The sequence below is a fragment of the Pinus tabuliformis genome, chromosome X (assembly GCF_031772625.1).
Source record: "Pinus tabuliformis cultivar Carrire ecotype Pingquan chromosome X, CPIR1, whole genome shotgun sequence".
NCBI classification, from domain to species: Eukaryota; Viridiplantae; Streptophyta; class Pinopsida; order Pinales; family Pinaceae; genus Pinus; species Pinus tabuliformis.
Genome location: NC_142308.1, coordinates 1277426359 through 1277448194, shown reverse-complemented (window position 1 = coordinate 1277448194; position 21836 = coordinate 1277426359). Strand labels below are relative to the sequence as shown.

The 21836-nt window shown below is 34.0% G+C and overlaps 1 long non-coding RNA gene across 1 annotated transcript; it reads left to right on the top strand.

Moving 5' to 3' along the window:
- The first annotated feature begins 5056 nt into the window (after positions 1-5056).
- Positions 5057-5305, top strand: LOC149144674 (uncharacterized). The gene is made up of 2 exons (XR_016265170.1): positions 5057-5148; positions 5265-5305. It is a non-coding gene; the product is annotated as an uncharacterized LOC149144674 (long non-coding RNA).
- The last annotated feature ends 16531 nt before the right edge of the window (positions 5306-21836 follow it).

The window sequence follows — 21836 nt, the reverse complement described above, 5'->3', positions numbered from 1 at the left end:
TGGTGCAAGAAGAAACTGGCAAGTGAAGTTGACATGAAGGATATACACCTCATGTGTTATTTCTTGGTCTTGGAGGTTTGGCTGAGTTGAGGTGAGGTGGTCCTAAAATAGGGGTAAGTAAGCAGTTGAGATTCTGAAGAAGTTTCGGATAATGGACAATAAACCATAGGCTACTTTTATGATACATATTTTGAATTTATCAGTAGATTAAGATTCAAATTTGGTTGATTCGTCAGCGTACAAAAGTATATAGGTTCCCTAACATATTTGGTAGAATTTAGCAGTCAAATTGCTGTGTGCATGAGATCCCTTGTCTCACAAACAAGGGGGGCGCAGACACCAATTTATTGTCCAGCTTAGCTGCTAATATATGGTTGAGCTGAGGTTGCTGCAAATATGCTCCATGGTCTGAGGTATGCGAGGTACTTAAAGGGCACACTGGCACAGTGCTTTGAGCTGCTGCATGCTTTAGTGGATTTTGACAGGGCCAGAGATGCAGGTGGCAGGAAGAGTGATTCATGGTTTTGTTTCAGCTTGGGTTCAAATATAATATCTTTGTTAGGATGGGATACCCATGTGTGCAAGTTGAAGAAGTCCCTTTCTAGGCTAAAGTAGCCTCTTGTGCTTGGTACTCATGGATTTATGAGTACTTACAGATTATGGGCATCACTAAGACCATTGCAGGTCCTAAATTTTATTATTTGTTTGATTATGATAAATTTGATATGCTTATATTTGTGTTGTATGTAGATTACCTGGTCCTAACAATTAGTTTAAAAAACTCTATCCCATGGTGTAATAAGAAACTGGCAAGTGAAGTTGACATGTATTATTTCTTGGTCTTGGAGGTTTGGCTGAGTTGAGGTGAGCTGGTCCTCGAACACGGGTAAGTAAGCAATTGAGATTCTGAAGAAGTTTCGGATAATGGATAATAAACCCTAGGCTACTTTTATGATACATATTTTGAAGTTTTCAGTAGATTCAGATTCAGATTTGGTTGATTCGTCAATGTACAAAAAGTAGATAGGTTCCCTAACATGTATGGTAGACTTTAGCAATCAAATTGCTATGTGGATGAGATTCCAATACACTGTCCTAGTCATCCCAGCTGTATAACGCACAGTTGTACGTTGTAACACTAACATAGGCACCATAAGCTATGCTACTAGAAAGGATTAAAAGTAAAGTAGGATGCTAAGACCTTAATGTCTTTGCATGTCAAACACTATGCTGATACTTATTTCATTATTTACTTTTTAACCATCATATGCTGACCATTTTCGATGATGCTAAATTGAATGCTCTTTTTCCTGTTTCCTAAGGCATGTTACCAGAGATCCTAGAAGAGTTACTGGCTGCCAGGAAAAGAGCCAAGGCAGACCTAAAGGTGGTGAAGTAAGTGCTTCCTATGTTCATGTTACATGCTTGTATTTTTTCCACTTAGCATCTCAGTTTTTAACTTCTTGTAATCTTGTTTAGGAGGCTAAAGATCCTTTTGAAAAGGCTGTCTTGGATGGCCGACAATTGGCTTTGAAGGTAATTACAGCTTTTTCAAGTCTGTATTAATTATGGCTTGGACATGGAATAAAAGTAAAACTAGGTATGCTGGTGAAACGCATAAAATAGTTTTGACTGTGTGCACTTGCAGATAAGTGCGAATTCAGTTTATGGGTTTACTGGTGCCACTGTTGGGCAATTGCCCTATTTGGAGATTTCGTCGAGTGTGACGAGCTATGGTAATTTCACAGTTCTTCCATGGAAAAAAAACATTAAATCCATGGACACCTTGATTCTCCCCTTGTTTTTCCTAGTTGTAATGTTATGGGTGCTTCTTTTACTTACAAGATAGAGATGCTTGCAGTCCTCTCTTATTCTATATATGCATGTATCAGCCATTCACATTGATTATTTTTGGGCATCAATTATATCCATGTAATTCTTTTCTTCCTCCTGGCATAATGTTAAGGGTATGAACTGTAATTGACAATCTTGTACAAATAAGATCGAGTTCTTGAATTGCATTAATTAGTCATGTGTACTTGTACAACTAAGATGATATGCTTAGGCCCTCTTATTATATTTTGATTACAAGTCCAGTTTGATCTTTTGACACATTCTCTGTTCCATCAGACAATATCGATTTTACGTATTGTTTTAAAATTTCATATCATTAATCATCTCATTTTTTTCCACCTATCAGGCCGTCAAATGATAGAGCATACAAAGAAGCTAGTTGAAGAAAGGTTCACAATAGTTGGTGGTTACCAGTACAATGCTGAGGTAGGCTATTATTTAGCAACTAAAGGCATTTGTAACCTTTGAACTGGATCAGTAATGACAGGAAGTACACTTGTTGTATTGGTGATAATCCAAGTTCTTGAAATCATAATGGGTGATCTGATCCTAACCAAGATTTCTGCTGTAAATCTTGATATTATATTTTTATATTTGAATCTAGGTTGTATATGGAGATATAGATTCAGTTATGATACAGTTTGGTGTACCAAATATAGAAGAGGCCATGACGCTAGGGAGGGAAGCCTCAGATTATATTAGTGGTACATTTACAAAGGTACAGTGTCAAGAATTTTAAATATCCGTGAAGCCTCTAGAGTTGTTAATGATGTTTTTGTAGGGATGAATGTTTTAATATCACCTTTCTTTTTAAAACTAATCTTCTTTTGACATTCCACTTCCATGAGATCTTTGTAAATATGCACAGGACGAGATGATCAGTTATGCTTTTCTATGGCTTATCTGCATCTGTTTGGTGCATCTTTGGCATCTAATCAGTGTGTTATTTAACATATGCTTTTATGCAGCCTATTAAACTAGAATTTGAAAAAATATACTACCCATTCTTGTTGACCAGCAAGAAAAGATATGCTGGGTTGTTGTGGACAAAGCCAGATGCTTATGAAAAAATGGATACTAAAGGTGACAAACCTGATCTTTTTGTTTCAAAGACAGGCCTTAGTGTTTGTGAAGGCTCAAAATGCTCTTAGAAAAATAATTTATTTGATACCTTCTTAATTATTAAATATTCCTGATCTTTTAAATATTCCATATCAACAGGCATTGAAACAGTGCAAAGGGACAATTGCCTGTTGGTGAAGAACTTGGTTACAGAGTGCCTTCACAAAATACTCATTGATCGTGACATACCTGGTGTAGTGCAGTATGTCAAGAACACTATTTCTGACTTGTTAATGAACATAATGGATTTGTCACTTTTGGTGATAACTAAGGTGAGAACAATGAATCCTTCTGCATGTTTATGACCAAATTTGTTTGACCATTTGTTACTTTTGAAATGGATAAAATATGATAGGGGGAAGAGGAGATTTACATTGCGAGCAAGTCACTTATTACATATTCCTGGTTTCAAGTGTTAGAAGTATATACTATATACCTAGTTGGGGCAGGCCATGGAAGTTTCGTTTTTAAGTCTGTCATGTTTCTTCTCCCTACATTCTGTACTTGGAAGGGATTCAGTCAATATTTACTGCTAGAAATGGGAGGAAGAAGTGTCAATGGAGGCTCTTATACAATTGAAGAGAATCAAAACATGACAATATATAATATATCTGCATTTTTAATCTCATGCTGAGAAAAATTGATTACTATTTAGCTGCGGCAAAAACAGATGTTTGCAGGTCATATCCTTTATCAAGGCTATCAGCATATTCTTAAGGGCATTGTTGTTTGCCTGTGCTAACAATCTCTTTGTTGAGTCAGGATCTGACAAAGACTCGAGAAGACAATGCAGTCAAGGCAGCACACGTGGAACTAGCTGAGCGCATGCAGAAGGTAAATACTGGAAATAACTTCTCAGAACAAGTATAATGAATGGTGCAATGCCTTCTAGTTCCATTTCAATCCTATCTCTCTATTTTTATTACTGCAGTGCATCTAAAGACTCTTGTAATATTTTGCTTTTTATTGACAATGAGTCCATTGTTGGATTTTTTAAATTGATGTCGTGTTTTAAAGCCAAGTTGCCCCTGGTTTATAGAGGGATGCTGCAACTGCTCCAACTGTGGGTGATCGTGTTCCATATGTCATCATAAAGGCTGCAAAAGGTGCCAAGGTAATAATTAACCCCTTCTGTGCTCAGCATAAGTCTCGATATTGCACTAAAAAATGGTTATTTTAATTATTTTGTTGTGTTTTAAAGCCAAGTTGCCCCTGGTTTACAGAGGGATGTTGCAACTGCTCCAACTGTGGGTGATCGTGTTCCATATGTCATCATAAAGGCTGCAAAAGGTGCCAAGGTAATAATTAACCCCTTCTGTGCTCAACATAAGTCTCGATATTGCACTAAAAAATGATTATTTTAATTATTTTGTTATGTTTTATTTGGAGGCATAATTTACAGAGGGATTATGGATATAATGACTAATGTGTTTACTTGGGCTCAGGCATATGAGAAATCTGAGGATCCAATTTACGTACTGGAGAATAACATCCCTATTGATCCGTAATATTCTCTGGAGAATCAACTGAGCAAGGTGAAAGACCAAAGCATCATCACTTGCTGTTTATGCTCTTTTTGAAAATTTCACCTGTGTTTCAAATATATCTTGATAGATAATAATTCTTTCCAGCTAAGTGTTTTTTATTAGTGCCTATTTTTGTTCTGTAGCCACTGTTGAGAATATTTGAGCCCATTTTGAAGAATGCAAGCAAGGAGCTTCTTCATGGTAGTCACACACGAGCAGTTTCCATATCAACTCCTTCAAATAGTGGAATTATGAAATTTGTCAAGAAACAACTCAGTTGTATTGGTTGTAAAACACCTATCAGGTATTTAGTTAATACAAGTAGAGGGTTCCTTGCATGTGGTTTCCTTGCTTATAGTAGTGCACAATTGAGAGTAACTATTATTTCAATTTGGCGCTTTAGAAAGCTACTAGGGTTAATCTTTTTGATGTGGAAAAATCTATGAGGTTGCATGATCCCATGCCTGCTCTCCTTGTAAGAAACTGTCTAGCTTTCTTATAATAAGAATGTCTGGTTAGGTTGCTTCATACTGAAATTCATGATGTTACCTGATTTCATGTTGCCATTGCAGCAAAGAAGATCAGACACTTTGTTCACATTGCAAAGGAAGAGAAGCAGAATTGTATCAGAAAACAGTTGCAAATGGTAAGCTGGTATTCTAATACCATTACTCTTTATTTGGAGAATTTAAAGTAGGCCTTGTGTCTATTGTTCTCACCTAGATTTTCTATCATATGACACTAATATTTGATCAATGTCAGTGAGGGAATTAGAAATGCTCTTTGGTAAACTATGGACACAATGTCAACGGTGCCAAGGCTCTCTGCACCAAGATGTTCTTTGCACAAGGTTTTTGAATGCTATATTTCAAGTATTACATAGTATTACATTTTCATAACATGATTTAAATTTACATTATGGATGTATTTTGTAACATTTGTGTGATCATGTATTTGTTTTTAATTAATAGGATGTTTTTTTTTTTTTTTACAATTACTATCTCTTTTATACTTACATTGATGTCCTATCCTTATTGCAGTCGTGACTGCCCAATATTTTATCGTAGGAAGAAAGCTCAGAAAGACCTAACTGAAGCAGAGGTGCAACTAGAGCGCTGGCAGTTTTGAGGATGCTGCCTGTGTAGCTTGTAATTTTTTGTATTATCGAATATTTTGCGCTGGCAGTTTTGAGGATGCTGCCTGTGTAGCTTGTAATTTTTGTATTATCGAATATTTTTGTTTTCCTGAATTTTCTCTGGTGTATGTTTCTCTGATTTAATGGACCAGGGAATTTATTTGGTCCCTGAATCAGGATGAGCATGGTTTATTTATTGTACAGTAATTGTCAAGTCCTTGTTATTTAATGTTAACCAGTTCGATATATCTTTTCTCCTTGCAAATGAGATGGAGAACAATGGTTCCAACTAGGACATATGGAGTAGGTGTGAATATAAAGCTCAATCATTACGGATCTATTAGCTAAACCATAGTTAGTGCTATACTTAAGCTTATTGAATAGGGATAGATAGCGATAGGTTGGGTCTGTTGTTATAAGTACTCTTATCTTCTTATGAACATGGTAATACATGTGTTGTAATTACCGTAATACTTGGATTCAGGTTAGGCTTATTGATAGGTCATAACACCCTGTATTAGTGGCATATGAGTAATATGTGGCTATCTTATTACGATTCAAACATATTAGTCTCCTGGTTAGTATGATTCCCATTAGATAGAATGACTAGTATTACTATAGATGCCAAGTCTTCTCGGTTCCAGATCATAGATTGACGAGTGACCATGGGGAACATAGATGGCGTATAGGCTGGTTACCTCAAACAGCAGTTATGATACATACTTCCCAAGGCACACCCTATAAATGCAATGTGCACGCATATCCCAAATTTTAGGAGAGCACACACTATAAAACATAGATCTGCAGGCTTACATATGTATATCCAGACATGCATATAGTTGAATGGATGGATGGATGGATAGGTAGATAGAGATGGATACACAGATAGATTAGCAGGAGCAAATCCGAGACAATAGTTTGAGCAAATTTATTTATTTTTTAAATAATTTTTTTTATTGTCTCTAGAGAGACAATAGTTTGAATTATGGACATTTATTTTTTTTTAAATAATTTTTTATATTGTCTCTAGAGAGACAATAGTTTGAATTATGGAATTGTCTCTAAAAAGACAAAAATGTAATTGTCTCTAAAGAGACACAAATGAAATTGTCTCTAGAGAGACAAATCAAATTGTCTTTATAGAGACAATAATAATATGTGTTCTATATTGTCTTTATAGAGACAAATTTTTGAGACATTATATTTTGAGACACCCGCTTAGAGACAATATTTATGACAATATTTGAGTTTCTTTTTGTCTTAAGTTAAGACAATTGACTCAAATATTGTCTTAAATATTGTCTTAAAACCCCCCTACATGTAGTAGTGTTATTATTTTGTTGAGTAATATTATTACAAAGAAAATATTTGCTATAATATGATAAAATAAATTAATGGAAATATGTTGATTAAGTGATAATTTAAAATCCTAAAGCTTTATATATATAATTCAATGTTAAATAATCTAATTGTAAATGAAAAATGAACTATAGATTTTGTAATGAAAATAATTCTAAAGGCTTAATCGTTTTCTTTAACTGAAAAATATTATACTGATCAAAATCTTTATTTGACTAAGCAATAACTATTTACAAAGAATTTTGTATATTTCCAATTTCAAAATAAAAAAGACTTTACATAAAACTAAAGTATTAGTAAACATACATATGATCTAAAAGTCTATATAGAAGAGTTCCAAGTATCAAACAAAATTTTGCTTCCATACTATCTAACCTATATTAATGTTGGAGTAATGTCCAAACTTGGAGTAGAAATACACTTTAAAATTGAAGCTTCTACATTCAAATCTAATAGAAAATAGATAGAATGATTGAAAGAATTTATAGAAGAGATAAGAGAGTATCTTAAGCTCTAACATGCTTTATTCCTTCAATTTAGCTCCTTAGTTTATTGATTTCTTCCTCTTCCCATTAAGACTATTGTCTCTTCTCAATTAAGATGTCCTTCATGGATGATAATTATGCAACCAATTACATCTCAGTGTTTATTGTACCAAAGCATCTTAGAGCTCCTTGAATTCTAAGACAAGGACGTAAGAATTATGTTGTCTCCCATGATGGATTTGGGAGATCCTTTCAATTTGCTAAATGGTGTTTTTCAACCAGAAAACCATCAAAAGCCTTGCATACAAAACTAAATTCCAAACTAGGATTATTGAGGGGATCAAAGATTTGAAAATTTAGTCTTTTAAGCCAAGAAAGCTAAACAAAAGAAAGAGACCATGGAGCCATGAAAAATATAATTGGATTAGTGTATAGTATGCCATTGAGATGATGGATGACATGGCTATGATATGTCAAATTGCTTATCTCTAGAAGCATAGTTTTTAACACATGTGGCAAATTAACGCAAGAGAATCAAATCCCCAAGTCAACTAATTTTGTCCACATTCAAGGGCTCCATGAAATTTCCCCAGAGGAAATGGATTTTCCTCCATTTTGATTTTGTATCATTTGGAATTCTTATGTGAATAAATGTGTCTTAATTTTAGAAAAAAATGGGACTATTAGGCTGTTAGTTTATCTATTGATTTGGTATTATGGCCAAGTAGGCCTTTGTAAATTCAAGTGTAAGGTTAAGATGTGTGTTGTAGGGACACGTGTCCAAATAGCATGAATTTCTGTTAGGATATTTTATGTTAGTAATCATTATGTATACGAAAGAGAGGGCCTTGTGGATTAGAAAAAGAATAGCTCAAAAGTAGAGTTCAAGGAGATAGAGGTTGTAACATCCCCAACCACTAGCCACATCTATTGATTTGGTGTTATGGCCAAGTAGGCCTTTGTAAATTCAAGTGTAAGGTTAAGGTGTGGGTTGTAGGGACACGTGTCCAAATAGCATGAATTTCTGTTAGGATATTTTATGTTAGTAATCATTATGTATATGAAAGAGAGGGCCTTGTGGATTAGAAAAATAATAGCTCAAAAGTAGAGTTCGAGGAGAGAGAGGTTGTAACATCCCCAACCACTAGCCATAGGATGCTACCATAACCAAGTGGCCAAGTATTACCATTTTACAACAAAATCTTTAAAATCCTCTTATATATTCCAAAACCCTAGCTCATATCTAGAGCCATTTGAACACACCAAACACTAGCTCATACCTAGAGCCATTTGAACACACCAATGTTGCCATGGTATGTATGTATACTTGGCGTTATTTTATTATTTATAATTTTCCTATCTACATGCATAATTGGGAAATACTCAACCACCATGTACCATGCTATAATTAACCATTTATTCACACATTTAACCAATGAATATATCCATTTTAGATAACACTTGCATAGGGGAATTAATAAGCATATCAACTAAACCTCGTCTAGGGTTTACAAGCAAATGACACATAAATACAACAATAACCCTTTTAGGGTTTGTTATCAAGACATATACATAACAATACTCAAAATATATCATCGCACACGGAACAGTATATACTTAAAATCCATGACTAGCTACAAGCTCTCCATGTTCCACCCAACCACAAATTGTGTGGTTCATAATTTTAACCAAATGTCACCCTCGAGCTAGGGCTACAAATCCATAGGAAACAATTGTAAAACGAACAACAAATACCTTGGCCAAGACACAAACCACAACAGCATCAGTCTCCAACCATAAGCTCATCTTACCCTAACCTGCACACAATTGACATAGCCAGGATCCCTTGATGATGCCCACCTTCCATTGTGCCTTACAATCGGTCAGAACGATCTCAACGCGTAGCTCCAAGAGCTCTCTCTCTACCTAAGTGACTAAGTGCCAAATAACCAAAACTGAGATACCTCATAGTTAGTGCTAGAGGCTAAACCAAGACTCACCGACTATCATTAAGTCGAGTCCCCCAACAGAACGTTGTGGCCACCAAGTCATAACCAAAGCCACCAACAAAATCAAAGCACCAAGCTCTAAAACTAGGAATCTAAATCTGTGTGATTAACAAAATAATCGCACCTCAACGAGTTTGAGAGTTCACTCAGGACTAACTGGCTCATTAGTCACCATCCCAATCGTAACTTTCTAAATGACTAAATAATTGAACAATTTATAATCAAGGTATTCAACATTATAAATGCATCAATTTACTTTTCCATGTGGCACCCTTCAGAGCCACATGGGTACTAGGTGCACTTTTCACCAAAAACACCCATTGTTGTCTTGTTGTCTTGGAGTTACACCTCCTATACTCTTTTTCGAGTGGGTTCCTTAGCTAGCCTATTTTATTATTAATAAAAAAATATGTACAATATTTAAAATGTTTACATATTTCCCTTCTCGCCCCCCTAAACCTCTTAGCCAGAACTGACACATAAATATTTGAGCATCTAACCCCAAACTCTATCTCATATAATTAGATGGGCACGTAGGCCACATAATATACTCCAACGCACCAAGGTAATCATGTGGATACATCGAAAGACACCCCGACCTCAATATCCACATGCATACATGTACAACACAGGTCGAGCAGGGGTATTACATTCTCCCCCGTTAATTATGCACTGTCCTCAATGCATCATATGTCAATAACCTAAATTTGTTGCTGCAAAGTGACTTGAGCTCCGACTTTGTAGTTGGAAGTCGATGTCCTTGTGCATGGCTTCATTGTGGGACATCCTCCATGCTTTCGGCGACATATATGTATCAACCGGATTTGGAGGTCCTTACCCCATGCTAACAAGCATGTAAGCCATGTCCTTGTGCATGGCTTCATTATGGGACATCCTCCATGCTTTCGGCGACATATATGTATCAATCGGATTTGGAGGTCCTTACCCATGCTAACAAGCATGCAAGCTCAACATCTTCATCACTATGCCTAGAGGACATCAAACAAATAATTTTAATATCTATAGCAATTAACTCAGAAGGACATACATTCTTTTTGTTTCAAAAGAAAAACAACAACATTCATGCAATCATTCATCTAACCAAACATAAATTCACAGTTTTCATACAACGTAACATCTGTGCAAAAATGCATGCCATATTGGCATTCTTATATCTCAACTATGAAGCAATATTCCTTCATGTCAGCATTGTATACCATGCGTGTATACAATTTCTACATTTAATTTTTGCATACAGTCCCCCTAAAATTTCAACATACGGTCCCCCTAAAATCTCAACAACTGCTAGTGTTGTATACAGCAAATTTCTTTTTTACTATTTCTGCCTCTATGGGTGCCATTACTCGTTGCTTTATTTGTATTTCAAAACAACAAGAAACTTGTTCCCATAGGCATTGTTTTTGACATAATGTTAAGTTGTTAGTTTGCGTATTCTCCGGGATTCGGGTGCCCCAGGCATCGACCCATCTCGACAAGACAGCTCCAGTGTCGAGCTCTCGACTTTCCGATGAATGGATAGTCACCGAGGTATCACACACTAAACAGAAGCAACTATCCTGCAGGGTCGACGCAATTAAAGCATTGATGTGGCATTCTATTTCAAATTTGAATTTACAGAAATTTGAAATTTGAGCGCGTAGCCTAAGTGCTACAGGAATGTCAATGCCTGAGAAGTTGGCTTCCTGTGGTATAAGGATTATCGGAAATACAGTGTTCAAGAAACAGCAGCTCCCATCTACTCACTCGGTCCGTTTATCCCATCAGTTTACCTTGAAGCAAACTGCAAGCACAAGGAGATTTGTATGAATCCCACGACACTGAGTCTTTGGGAGGAAACAGATTGTTCGCGGTGCCTGGATTCGAAGGCCAGATCCTCTGTTCTCTACGTTTCCGTCGAAAGCCTAGCATGTCCAAAACTCAAGTGCAAGAGATAGTAAAATGGAGTCTGGTTCGAACCACTGTGCCTGCGCTGTTTATAGTTACCCTTCCATCTTTCTTTCAATTTTTTTTTTTTTTTTTTGAAATTTTTGTGTAGATGTTCTTTTAATATATAAATGTATCCAATACCTATAAGATTATTTGAATCATAAAATTCAGATCGCTATTTCAAAAAACACCCCTCTATGAACGGATCGCAGAAAACTTCCATTCCGTTGGAACAAAATTATGATTTGCTTTTGCTAGGTCGGGAGAAGGCCGCATAAAGGGGATGTTTTGCTGCTGTTTTATCAAGATGATGTTGGGTTTGAATCAGGGGTGTTCGCTATGGTGGACACCGGTAGGAAGAAAAACAACAATGATGAACAGTGTAAGCGCAATTTTATTTCTCAATCCAAACAAAAAATGTGTTGCCTTTAATCTTCCCATGGAAGAGAATGGAAAAAATTTACGTATGGAGCCGAATGGCAAGGATGCCTACTAAAACTGATATATTGACGGTAGACTCTTGCCAACGATATAGGAATTTCAAGCGCCTCAGTAGACTATGAGGATTGTTATGCGGAGTGGACGAAGTATTGGTTGCAGGCGAAGAAGAGAGGGTCGATAGAATTACAAGAAGCTTGAATGGAAATATTGTACTATCCTCAGGCTATAATAATGCAAGATTAATCTTTTCCAACAACTGTTACTTGCAGAGTTATTCGGCCTATTCGTTAGCAAGCATAAGCTCTTGGATCTCTGATCTTGGATAACTGAATTTGCGAAATATATGTTGATGTCTATTTGTAAAGGATCAGTTGGGCTATCTATGAGAGGCCTCTGATGATGAAGAAATCGAAATACCCACCAGCCCTGTTTTATGTTGATTTTGATAAATTGATTGATTGTTGAATTGAGGCTTCTGTGATCCATATCAATTAGTTTATGAGAAAAAAAATTCGGCATAAATCACATGATAATACATTTGTCAACGCCTTTCGAACCAACGTCACCATGAACCATGGACAAATTTGTCCTGACCCATTGACAAATATATTATTATGTAATTTACACCAAAAAAAACTTTTTCTCATCAAACTGATTGAGTTGATTTCTTAGTTTGATGATTTCCCAAGAGTTTGAGAAGATGGAAAGCTCTTTCTACTTCGAAGAATTGGTGTATTTGGAGTTATGTGAGGTGGAAAATGTCGTTTGCTATGCAAAACAGGAAATGGTTTATGTACGCATCTGTTATAGTGAAGTTAAAGTATCTTACTGTTCGTCGATGTTCGTTTGTTTTCATGTTTGAGTGTGTTCATGGATGCCATGAATGTGTTTTACGATATCTTGTGATTCTCACAATGGTTTTTTATTCCAAATTTGTTCACCAATTCTACTACACTAAGCAAAGAGTAAAGGTACCCTGACTTAATCTCAAGCGAGGGATTATGAAATAGTCCAAAGGGTTTTCGATGCTTCCACATTAAACGTACCATTTGGCACAAAGATGATAAGATTATAGGTTTCGGTCTGTTATTTTATATCTATCCAATCATCTTAGTTATTATTTAAATTTTATGGGAAGTCACTGTGTTCGATGCATCTTTCACACTTTCACACATTTTACTATTTTTGTTTTCCAAAATTTTGGCCACAATGCTGGTCACAACTTCAAATTGATTTTGAAAACTTTTTTAAAAGTTAAATCTCTAACTACATTTTTTCATACTAAAAAAGCTTGATTGTATTAAAATCAGATAATGTCTTATTCATCTTTATAGACTGAATGAGAGATAGTTCCTTGATAATGCAGATTGCTATTCTTTTGTAACTACAAGCCTACATAACCAAAGGTGACAGAAGAAGAAAATATATATATGAGCAGTATATATAAGGAAACAAAACTTTACAGATAGATTGCCTAGATAGGTAAAAAACCCCTTTTTGAGAGCGTTCTCTGCCAGCTGAGATAAAGTATGCACTATGAGCAAGAAAAAAACAGTTGCAAGGAACATATCAGGGAAACTGATATATGAATAAGTAAATTTATGTGAAGAGAAAAATACTGAATTTGTTAGGTTTCGGCTTCCATTTTTATGTCCATTTTCCATTTGCCCATTTGAGTTAGGAGCCATTTCTTAAAGAATAAAATAAAATTAGAAATAATAGTACTTACTTTAATATCCTCTAATCATCACTTCATTAAGATGCATTGATGGGTCAAAGACAAGAAAGAGGCTGAGGTGCATTGATAGGAAACAGACAAGAAAGAGGATGAGCTCCTCATTGCGTGGCAAGAGAATACCCTTCCCTTAAACAAAATATATATAAATATCTTTCTATTTAAAAGTTAAGTTTTGTTTTGTTTTTGTTTTTGTTTTTCAAATTCAAGAGAAAAACACTATAATTAGATTATGTTTTGTTATTTACTTTATAAATAGAAAAAAGAAAGTTGAATTTATTATAAATTATAAAAATGATTAATTTTATGAATTAAGTAAATATCTTAAATATGATTTGAAAATAAAGTATAGAAAAATGTTTACATATAAAAAATTAAAATAATTATAAGTAATTTTTTTAAAGATAAAAATAATCATAATAAAAAAGGTTGATTAATTTGAGATATATTTTATATTGACAAATTTTCATAATTAATAATCAGTGTCTTTACATATTTTTCAAATTAGAGATTATGCATCAATTGAGTTTTGAGCCATATATCAATTGTTGTTAATAATGAGGAGATATATCAATTGTTGTTAATAATGAGCCATATATCAATTGTTGTTAATAATGAGGAGATATATCAATTGTTGTTAATAATGAGGAGATGATTGAATCATCAAATCAAAGACATGTAAAACATGATTGTGGTCACTGAATTTAATAATATAAAAATTTATTTAAAGTAACACTAAAAATACACTTTAAGCTAAAGTCACTTTATAGTAAGAATACACTTTAAACTAAGTTCACTTTACATTAAAAATACACTTTAAACTAAGGTCACATTAAACAAAATTGAACTTGAACTAGAACAAAATCGAACTTAAACTAGCTTTTGACATCTAAATTTTTTAACACAACACCCCACTCGCTAAAAAAAAAATGTCAAAATGAGAAAAAAAATGGCTATCAGAGTGTAGCTCCATGTTGACTTCTCAACACATCCTCTTAAAATCCACTGCAAAGAGAATTTAGGATACCACTTTGTTTTCTCAACTTCAACTTATTGTTCCATTTATGTTTTCTAAGTAATCATCTTGTTGAAAAATTGGATGAATAATGTTTTTTATTGTTGAAATTCCTTTGAAAAATATCCAATAAATTTTGGAAAAACACAATCAACTTTAATAATTTCTTAAAATCCCAAGTTCATTGGCTATTAGCAAAATTTGATGCATAACATAACAAGTGACCAACATATTTATCTGATCACCAACAAACCTATTGATGATCAATGAAATTTGATGAGTAGCATAATGTGCTACCCGAAATATTTCACCAGCCACCAACAAGCCTATCAACATTAGGAAAAATTTAATGGGAAACATAATGTGAAACCTAACATATTTCATCGATTTTTGACACCCCTATCAATAATTGGAGAAAGTTGATGAGTAGGAAAATATGTCACCCAAAATATTTCATTGACCTCCAATTAGCCTGTCAGTGTTAAACGAAATTTGATGGCTAGCATAATGTGTGATATAATGCATTTCATCGATCACCAATAAGCATATCAATGTAGGTATTAGAGTGTAGCTCCGTGTTGACTTCTCAACACATCCTCTTAAAATTCAGTACAAAGAAATTTTAGGATACCACTTTGTTTTCTCAACTTCTACTTATTGTCCCATTTATGTTTTCTAAATAATCATCTTTGTTGAAAATTTTGATGAATAATGTTATCTATTCTTGAGATTCATTTGAAAAATATCCAAGAAATTTTGAAAAAATAAAATCAACTTTAATAATTTCTTAAAATAACACAAGTTCATTGGCTATTAACGAAATTTGATGCATAGCATAACAAGTGACCAACATATTTATCTAATCACCAACAAACCTAGAGAGGATCAATGAAATTTGATGAGTAGCATAATGTGCCACCTGAAATATTGCCCCAACCACTCACAAGCCTATTAGTATTAGGAAAAATGCAAAATGAATTTTCATGAGTATCGTAATTTGCAACCTGAAATATTGCACCAACCACTGAAAATCCTATTAGCATTAGGAAAAATTCAATGGGAAACATAATGTGCAACCTAACATATTTTACTGATTTTTGACACCCCTATCAATGATTAGAAAAATTTGATGAGAAGCAAAATGTGTCACCCAAAATATTTCATTGACCTCTAATGAGCCTATTAGTGTTCAACGAAATTTGATGGGTAACATAATGTGTTACACAATTCATTTCATTGATCATCAATAAGCCTATCAATGTAGGTATTAGAGTGTAGCTCCATGTTGACTTCTCAACACATCCTCTTAAAATTCACTACAAAGAAATTTTAGGACACCACTTTGTTTTCTCATCTTCAACTTATTGTCTCATTTATGTTTTCTAAGTAATTTAAATTAAAATATTTATTAGTTTTTTAAATATTTAAATAATATACCATCAAAATAAATGGTCTCATCCAGATTTCTAGAATTTAGCATCAAAACAATTTTGACACATCTATATGAACAAAAACTTTGGAATATGCAAATCAAATGTATTACACAATATATGATAAATATAAAGGTGTAAATAAAAACAAAAGTAAAATGAAATAAATTCATAGACAACTCTAAAATGGGGTAAAATACAACTTCAGATTAAAAAGCATAATAGGCAAAACCATGAAAAAGAAAGAGAGGATAGAAACCTTGATACTTAGGGGAAGCTGTAAATGGAGTGTTTTGATATAAAATAATGAAAATGAGTATTTATGATTTATGTATTTAGGCTTTTGTGATGCATAATGAATTAAGCAAAGTCTTTCATAGAAATCACATAAGAGAATATTTTTTCCGAAATTGCTCTCTATTTAAGCCTTTCCCATGCTTTGCCTCTTCATGTGTCCTAATGATGAACCACACTTGTCAGTTCCAAAGACGTCTGCCAAAATTTTCTCTTATATGATTTCTAGCAAAAAACTTTACTTAAATTATTTATCATTTTAAATGTAAATTTTAATATATAAAAAAATTGAAATATTCAAATTTTTAAATAATGTTTTTTTTTTATATAAATATTTCATATATAGCTTTATTAAATTTTTGATAAAATGAATATAAAAAAATGATGTAAAAATAATAAATTTTATTTGAAAACTCTTTTTAATGAAAATAAATACTTATATTTGTTGCAGAAATTCAAACTCACTTATCCTAATGAAGAGAGCAGCTCAAGCATACTTATCATAGACATTCTTAATGAACACACAGATACCTAAACATACGTATTATTGATATTTTATAATGCATATTGACAAAGTCACTAAATATGCATACTCACCTAATATTCCATGTGTAAATACCCAGGGCTCCTCAACACTAAGTTCTATTAAACATCCTAAAATACCATGCGTAAATACTATGAACTACCTAGTACCATAACATTATAAAATGCCTCAAGTAATCCCCTTAATGATCAAATTATGGTTAATTTAATTATACATTAAATGATCAACTTATGGTTAGTTTAGTTACACATTAGCCTAGGCAAGGTTCAGATTTTATTCGAAATCAATTAAATATATTTTATTTATGAAGATAGTTAGATTATCGATTTTAATACATAAAACATCAAGTAATGTAACTACTTGTATCATTGACATTTGAAGTCAAAGGACCACCAATTATGTTTTTTTAGCACTTTATAAGGATAATTAATTAATTGACTTTTAATCATATAGAGTCAAGATTTAATTGTTTGGATTCTTTAATTTTTTATGTTAGGCCATGAAGAATAGTGATATAGCCCATATGATGTGCAGGAACGGAATATAAGTGAATTAGTTATTTTTAATTAATTATGTATATAGGCGACTGTATTTTTTATTAACATGTTTATAATTAATATGTATGGTTAAGAATCTTTTTGCCACTTTTTTTAAAATGTATATATCTGTTTACTATTTATATTAATTCTTTATATATATATATATATATATATATATATATACCATTTGCAAAACAGTGACTTGTAAAATATTACAGCCCAAAAATAACTAAGAATAAATTCATTATTTTACCACAATTTTATTTTATTTTTTATTTTTTAATTTAATTTAATTTTTATTTTTAATTTTATTTCAAATTTTTCATTTCAATTTTCCATTTCTCATTTTCTTCATTTTCATTTTGATTTTGTAATTTTTTTTATCATTTTTTTAGTTTAATTTTTAGTTCAATTGTTTATTAAACAATTAATAAATAGCACACATGTTGTTAGATTTTACAATTGATAATTGTTTATAAATGCCATTAAAGTTTACAGTTTTTTGTGAATGACCTAGCGGCCTCGCATATTAGAAAAGCCTTATATCACATTTATTAATTTTTTAATGTTGATTTAAACCAAATTTATCAATGGTTGAATGTTTCATTTACTTTTTAACATTGGCTAAGCTTATCTGGTTATCTAATAAAAGCCTTTAGAACCTATTGTTTTGTCACGAAGTTAGAAAAGTATTTCATAATTGATGTGTCAATTATATGACATTTTAGGGATTGGGTTTCTGTTTTGACCTGTCTATCTCGAGCATGAAACTTATGATAGTAACTACCCCCGCCACTCTCTCTACCCCTTCATTCATTTGCACAATCTCTAGTTTGGAAGGTTCTCTCAGCGATCAATCCCCCGCGGAACCTCAGGTAGAATTCTCTAGGCCAAAAATTTTATGGCTATTGAGATAAAAATCAGACTTGAATTAAAAGAAGGAGTTGCAGCTCACAGGTGAGTACTGCACCTAGAGACTGCACTCAAACCAAGAAGAGACTCTCTCTCCGTTCACTCTACATCCCATCAAATGAATGATTACAATATTAAGTACATCACTAGAAATCAGGTAGTTGCAAACAAACTCCTAAACTCTAGGAACAAATCCTAAACTAAGGAGATACGTTACAACTATGTAACCATTTCTCCATTAATACAAAATAATATTAATTATTTTTAACTCCCCCCCTTAATGGAGAAAGGATTATCCTGAACTCCTAGCATCCCTCTAAATAATTCAAACTTTACACGCCCAAGAGGTTTAGTAAAAATATCAGCCAAGTTATCACAAGTTTTACAATACTCCACACATTTCTTTTGACTGTATCTTTTCTCGAACAAAATGAAACTGAGTGTCAATATGCTTGGTATTTTTATGAAATGCTGGATTGTATGCAAGCTTTATGTTACTCTGGTTGTCAGTTTTGATACTAGATTCTTTCTGTCCTTCTCCTGCACCATTGAGAAGTCTTCTCAACCAGATAGCTTCATATGTGGCTGCACACAATGCTTGGTACTCAGCTTCACATGAAGATAGAGCTACAGTACTTTGATTTTTACTGCTCCATGCTATGACCCCGATCCAATACTAAATGTGTAACCTGTGATAGATCTATGATCATCCAGGTTACCTGCCCAATCGGAATCTGAATAACCTACTAGAATAACATCAGAAGTGTCAGTGTACAAAATACCATAATTACTAGTACCACTAAGATACCTCAACACACATTTTGCTGCGACCCAGTGACTCTCGAGTGGTTTTGACATGAACTGGATCAACACACTAACAGAATATGCCAGATCTGGTTTAATTGTCGTCAAATATATCAAACTAACAACTAGCTGTCTGTACATAGTGGCATCCACCTGTTTAGTGCCATCGTCACTGCTCAACTTTAAATTCTGCTATAATGGTGTTGCTCCTGATCTACACTACTCCATTCTGAACCTTTCCAGCAAGCTTCTGGCATACTTCCCTTGAGTGAGAAAAGTTTGTCCAGAATCTTTCCATACCTCCAATCCCAAGCAATAATGAAGGTCTCCAAGGTCTTTCATCTTAAACACTTGTGACATTTGCTGCTTGATTTCTTTGATCAGATTGTTAGCATATCTTGTTATGATCATATCATCTACATACAAAGAAATCAAAATAATTTGCCTCTGTTTATTAACCTTGGTATACAGATTTGGATCATTCAAGCTCCTATGAAAGCCATGCTGTATAAAAAATGAGTCAATTTTCTCATACCATGACCTGGGTGCCTGTTTTAAACCATAAAGTGCCTTATTCAATTTACACACTAAATGTTCCTGCCCCTTTTTCACAAAACATTGAGGCTGTACTAAATAAATTTCTTCCTTTAATTCACCATTCAGAAATGCAGACTTAACATCTAGCTGGTGTAGCTGCCATTTATGTTTTTCTGCTAAAGAAATTAGCATTCTAATTGTGTTCAATTTGGCTACAGGAGCAAAGGTGTCATCGAAATCTATTCCTTCTTGTTGTGAATAACCCTTTGCTACCAGTCTAGCTTTAAATTTCTCTATACTCCCATCTGCATTTATTTTTGGTTTATACAGCCATTTACATCCTATGGGGGTTTTTCCTTCAGGCAACTCAACTAAATCCCAAGTATGGTTTCTGTATATTTCAATTTCCTCATGCATTGCAGCCCTCCATGCATCAGATTACTTGCTTCCTCATAATTTGTAGGTTCTACAATGTTTAAAATTTTAGACATTAAAGCATAGTCTTTCAATTTAGCAGGTAGTCGAGTCTTCCTACCTGATCTCCTTGGTAGGGGACTTACCTCAACTCTGTCTATTTCAGTGCTTTCCAGGCTTGCATCATCAATGATCACATTATTTGTTACTTCTTCTTGTTTCTGCTCCTGCTCTTCATCTTCCTCACTGTTTACTTCTATTAGCAATGGAATGTGGCAATCACTATTAGAATCCTCCTTTCCTACTTCAACCTGTTCATGAAAAATAACATCTCTGCTTGCAAAAACCTTATGAGTCACAGGATTATATAACTTGTATGCCTTGTACTTAGTGCCATATCTAACAAATACACATTTCAGGGCTTTGGGGTCTAACTTCTTTCTATCTGCCTTAGGTATATGAGCATAAGCTTTTGACCCAAATATTCTTAAATGACTAATTGCTAGCTTGAATCCAAACAATGCTTCAAAAGGGGTTTTGAAGCCTAGACATTTAGTAGGACTCCTATTCTTTAAATATACAACAGTGTTAATAGCTTCTGCCCAAAGACCATTTGATAGACCCTTACCTTGAAGCATACTCCTCGCGCACTCCACAAGAGTTCTGTTCTTCCGTTCTACTACTCCATTCTGTTGTGGAGTGTGTGGCACTATAAATTGTTGCCAATCCCACGATGCTTGCAGAAATTCATGAACTCTCCCAACCTGTATTCTCCCCCTTGAGCCGAGCGGAGAATTTTTATCCTTTTTCCTGTCTGGTTCTCTATCATAGATTTAAACTCTTTAAAGTACTGAAAGGCTTGACTCTTTTTACTTAGAAAGTACACCCATGAAAATCTAGTGCAATCATCTGTAAATAACAGAAAGTAATATGCTCCTCCTAAAGACCTAGTTTGCATAGGTCCACAAATATCTGTATGCACCAGTTCTAAAATGTCTCTTTCCTTTATGTTAACATGCAAAGGGAACTCTTCTCTATGCATTTTCCCTAATGCACATCCATCACATTCCAGCTTAACATTATGAAAAACAAGGAGTCCATCGACCATACCTTTCCTCTAAAGTAGGATGAGGTCTTGCAAATTGAGATGGTCGAATCTTTGATGCCAGAGATTTTCGACTGTTGATCCAGCTGCAACCATTGCTTGTCGTGGCATACTCTTTGCATCTAATCTGTACAAGCTCCCCACGCGCACTCCTGTTGCAACTGTTTCCATCTGGCTATCCTTAATGACACAATTATTCTTAAAGAATTGAACTTGCATGTCCTGGTCAGTGATCATTGAGACAGAGACCAAATTTTTCTTAGTTCATGGAACATATAATACATTTTTAAGGTGTCTAATGTCACCACTAGGTATCTTTACAGGAATGTCACCATATCCTTTGATCTCATACCCACTATCATCTCCTAGATAAATTTTCGATCCACATGCAGTTTCTTCAAGAAATTCAAAGCAGTCCTTCTTACCAGTCATATGTGAGGATGTGCCAGAGTCGACATACCATATGTCGTCCTCATCTCCTTTTGAAGCTGAAAGAGCACAATCGACTGTAAATAGTCGAAGTTCGTGGCTGTGGTCCTCCTCTTCCCCAACAAAACAACCCTGATGTTTTCTCTGTTTGCTTCTTCGTTCGTCTGCCTGCCTCTTATAGCATTCTTTAATCTGATGAC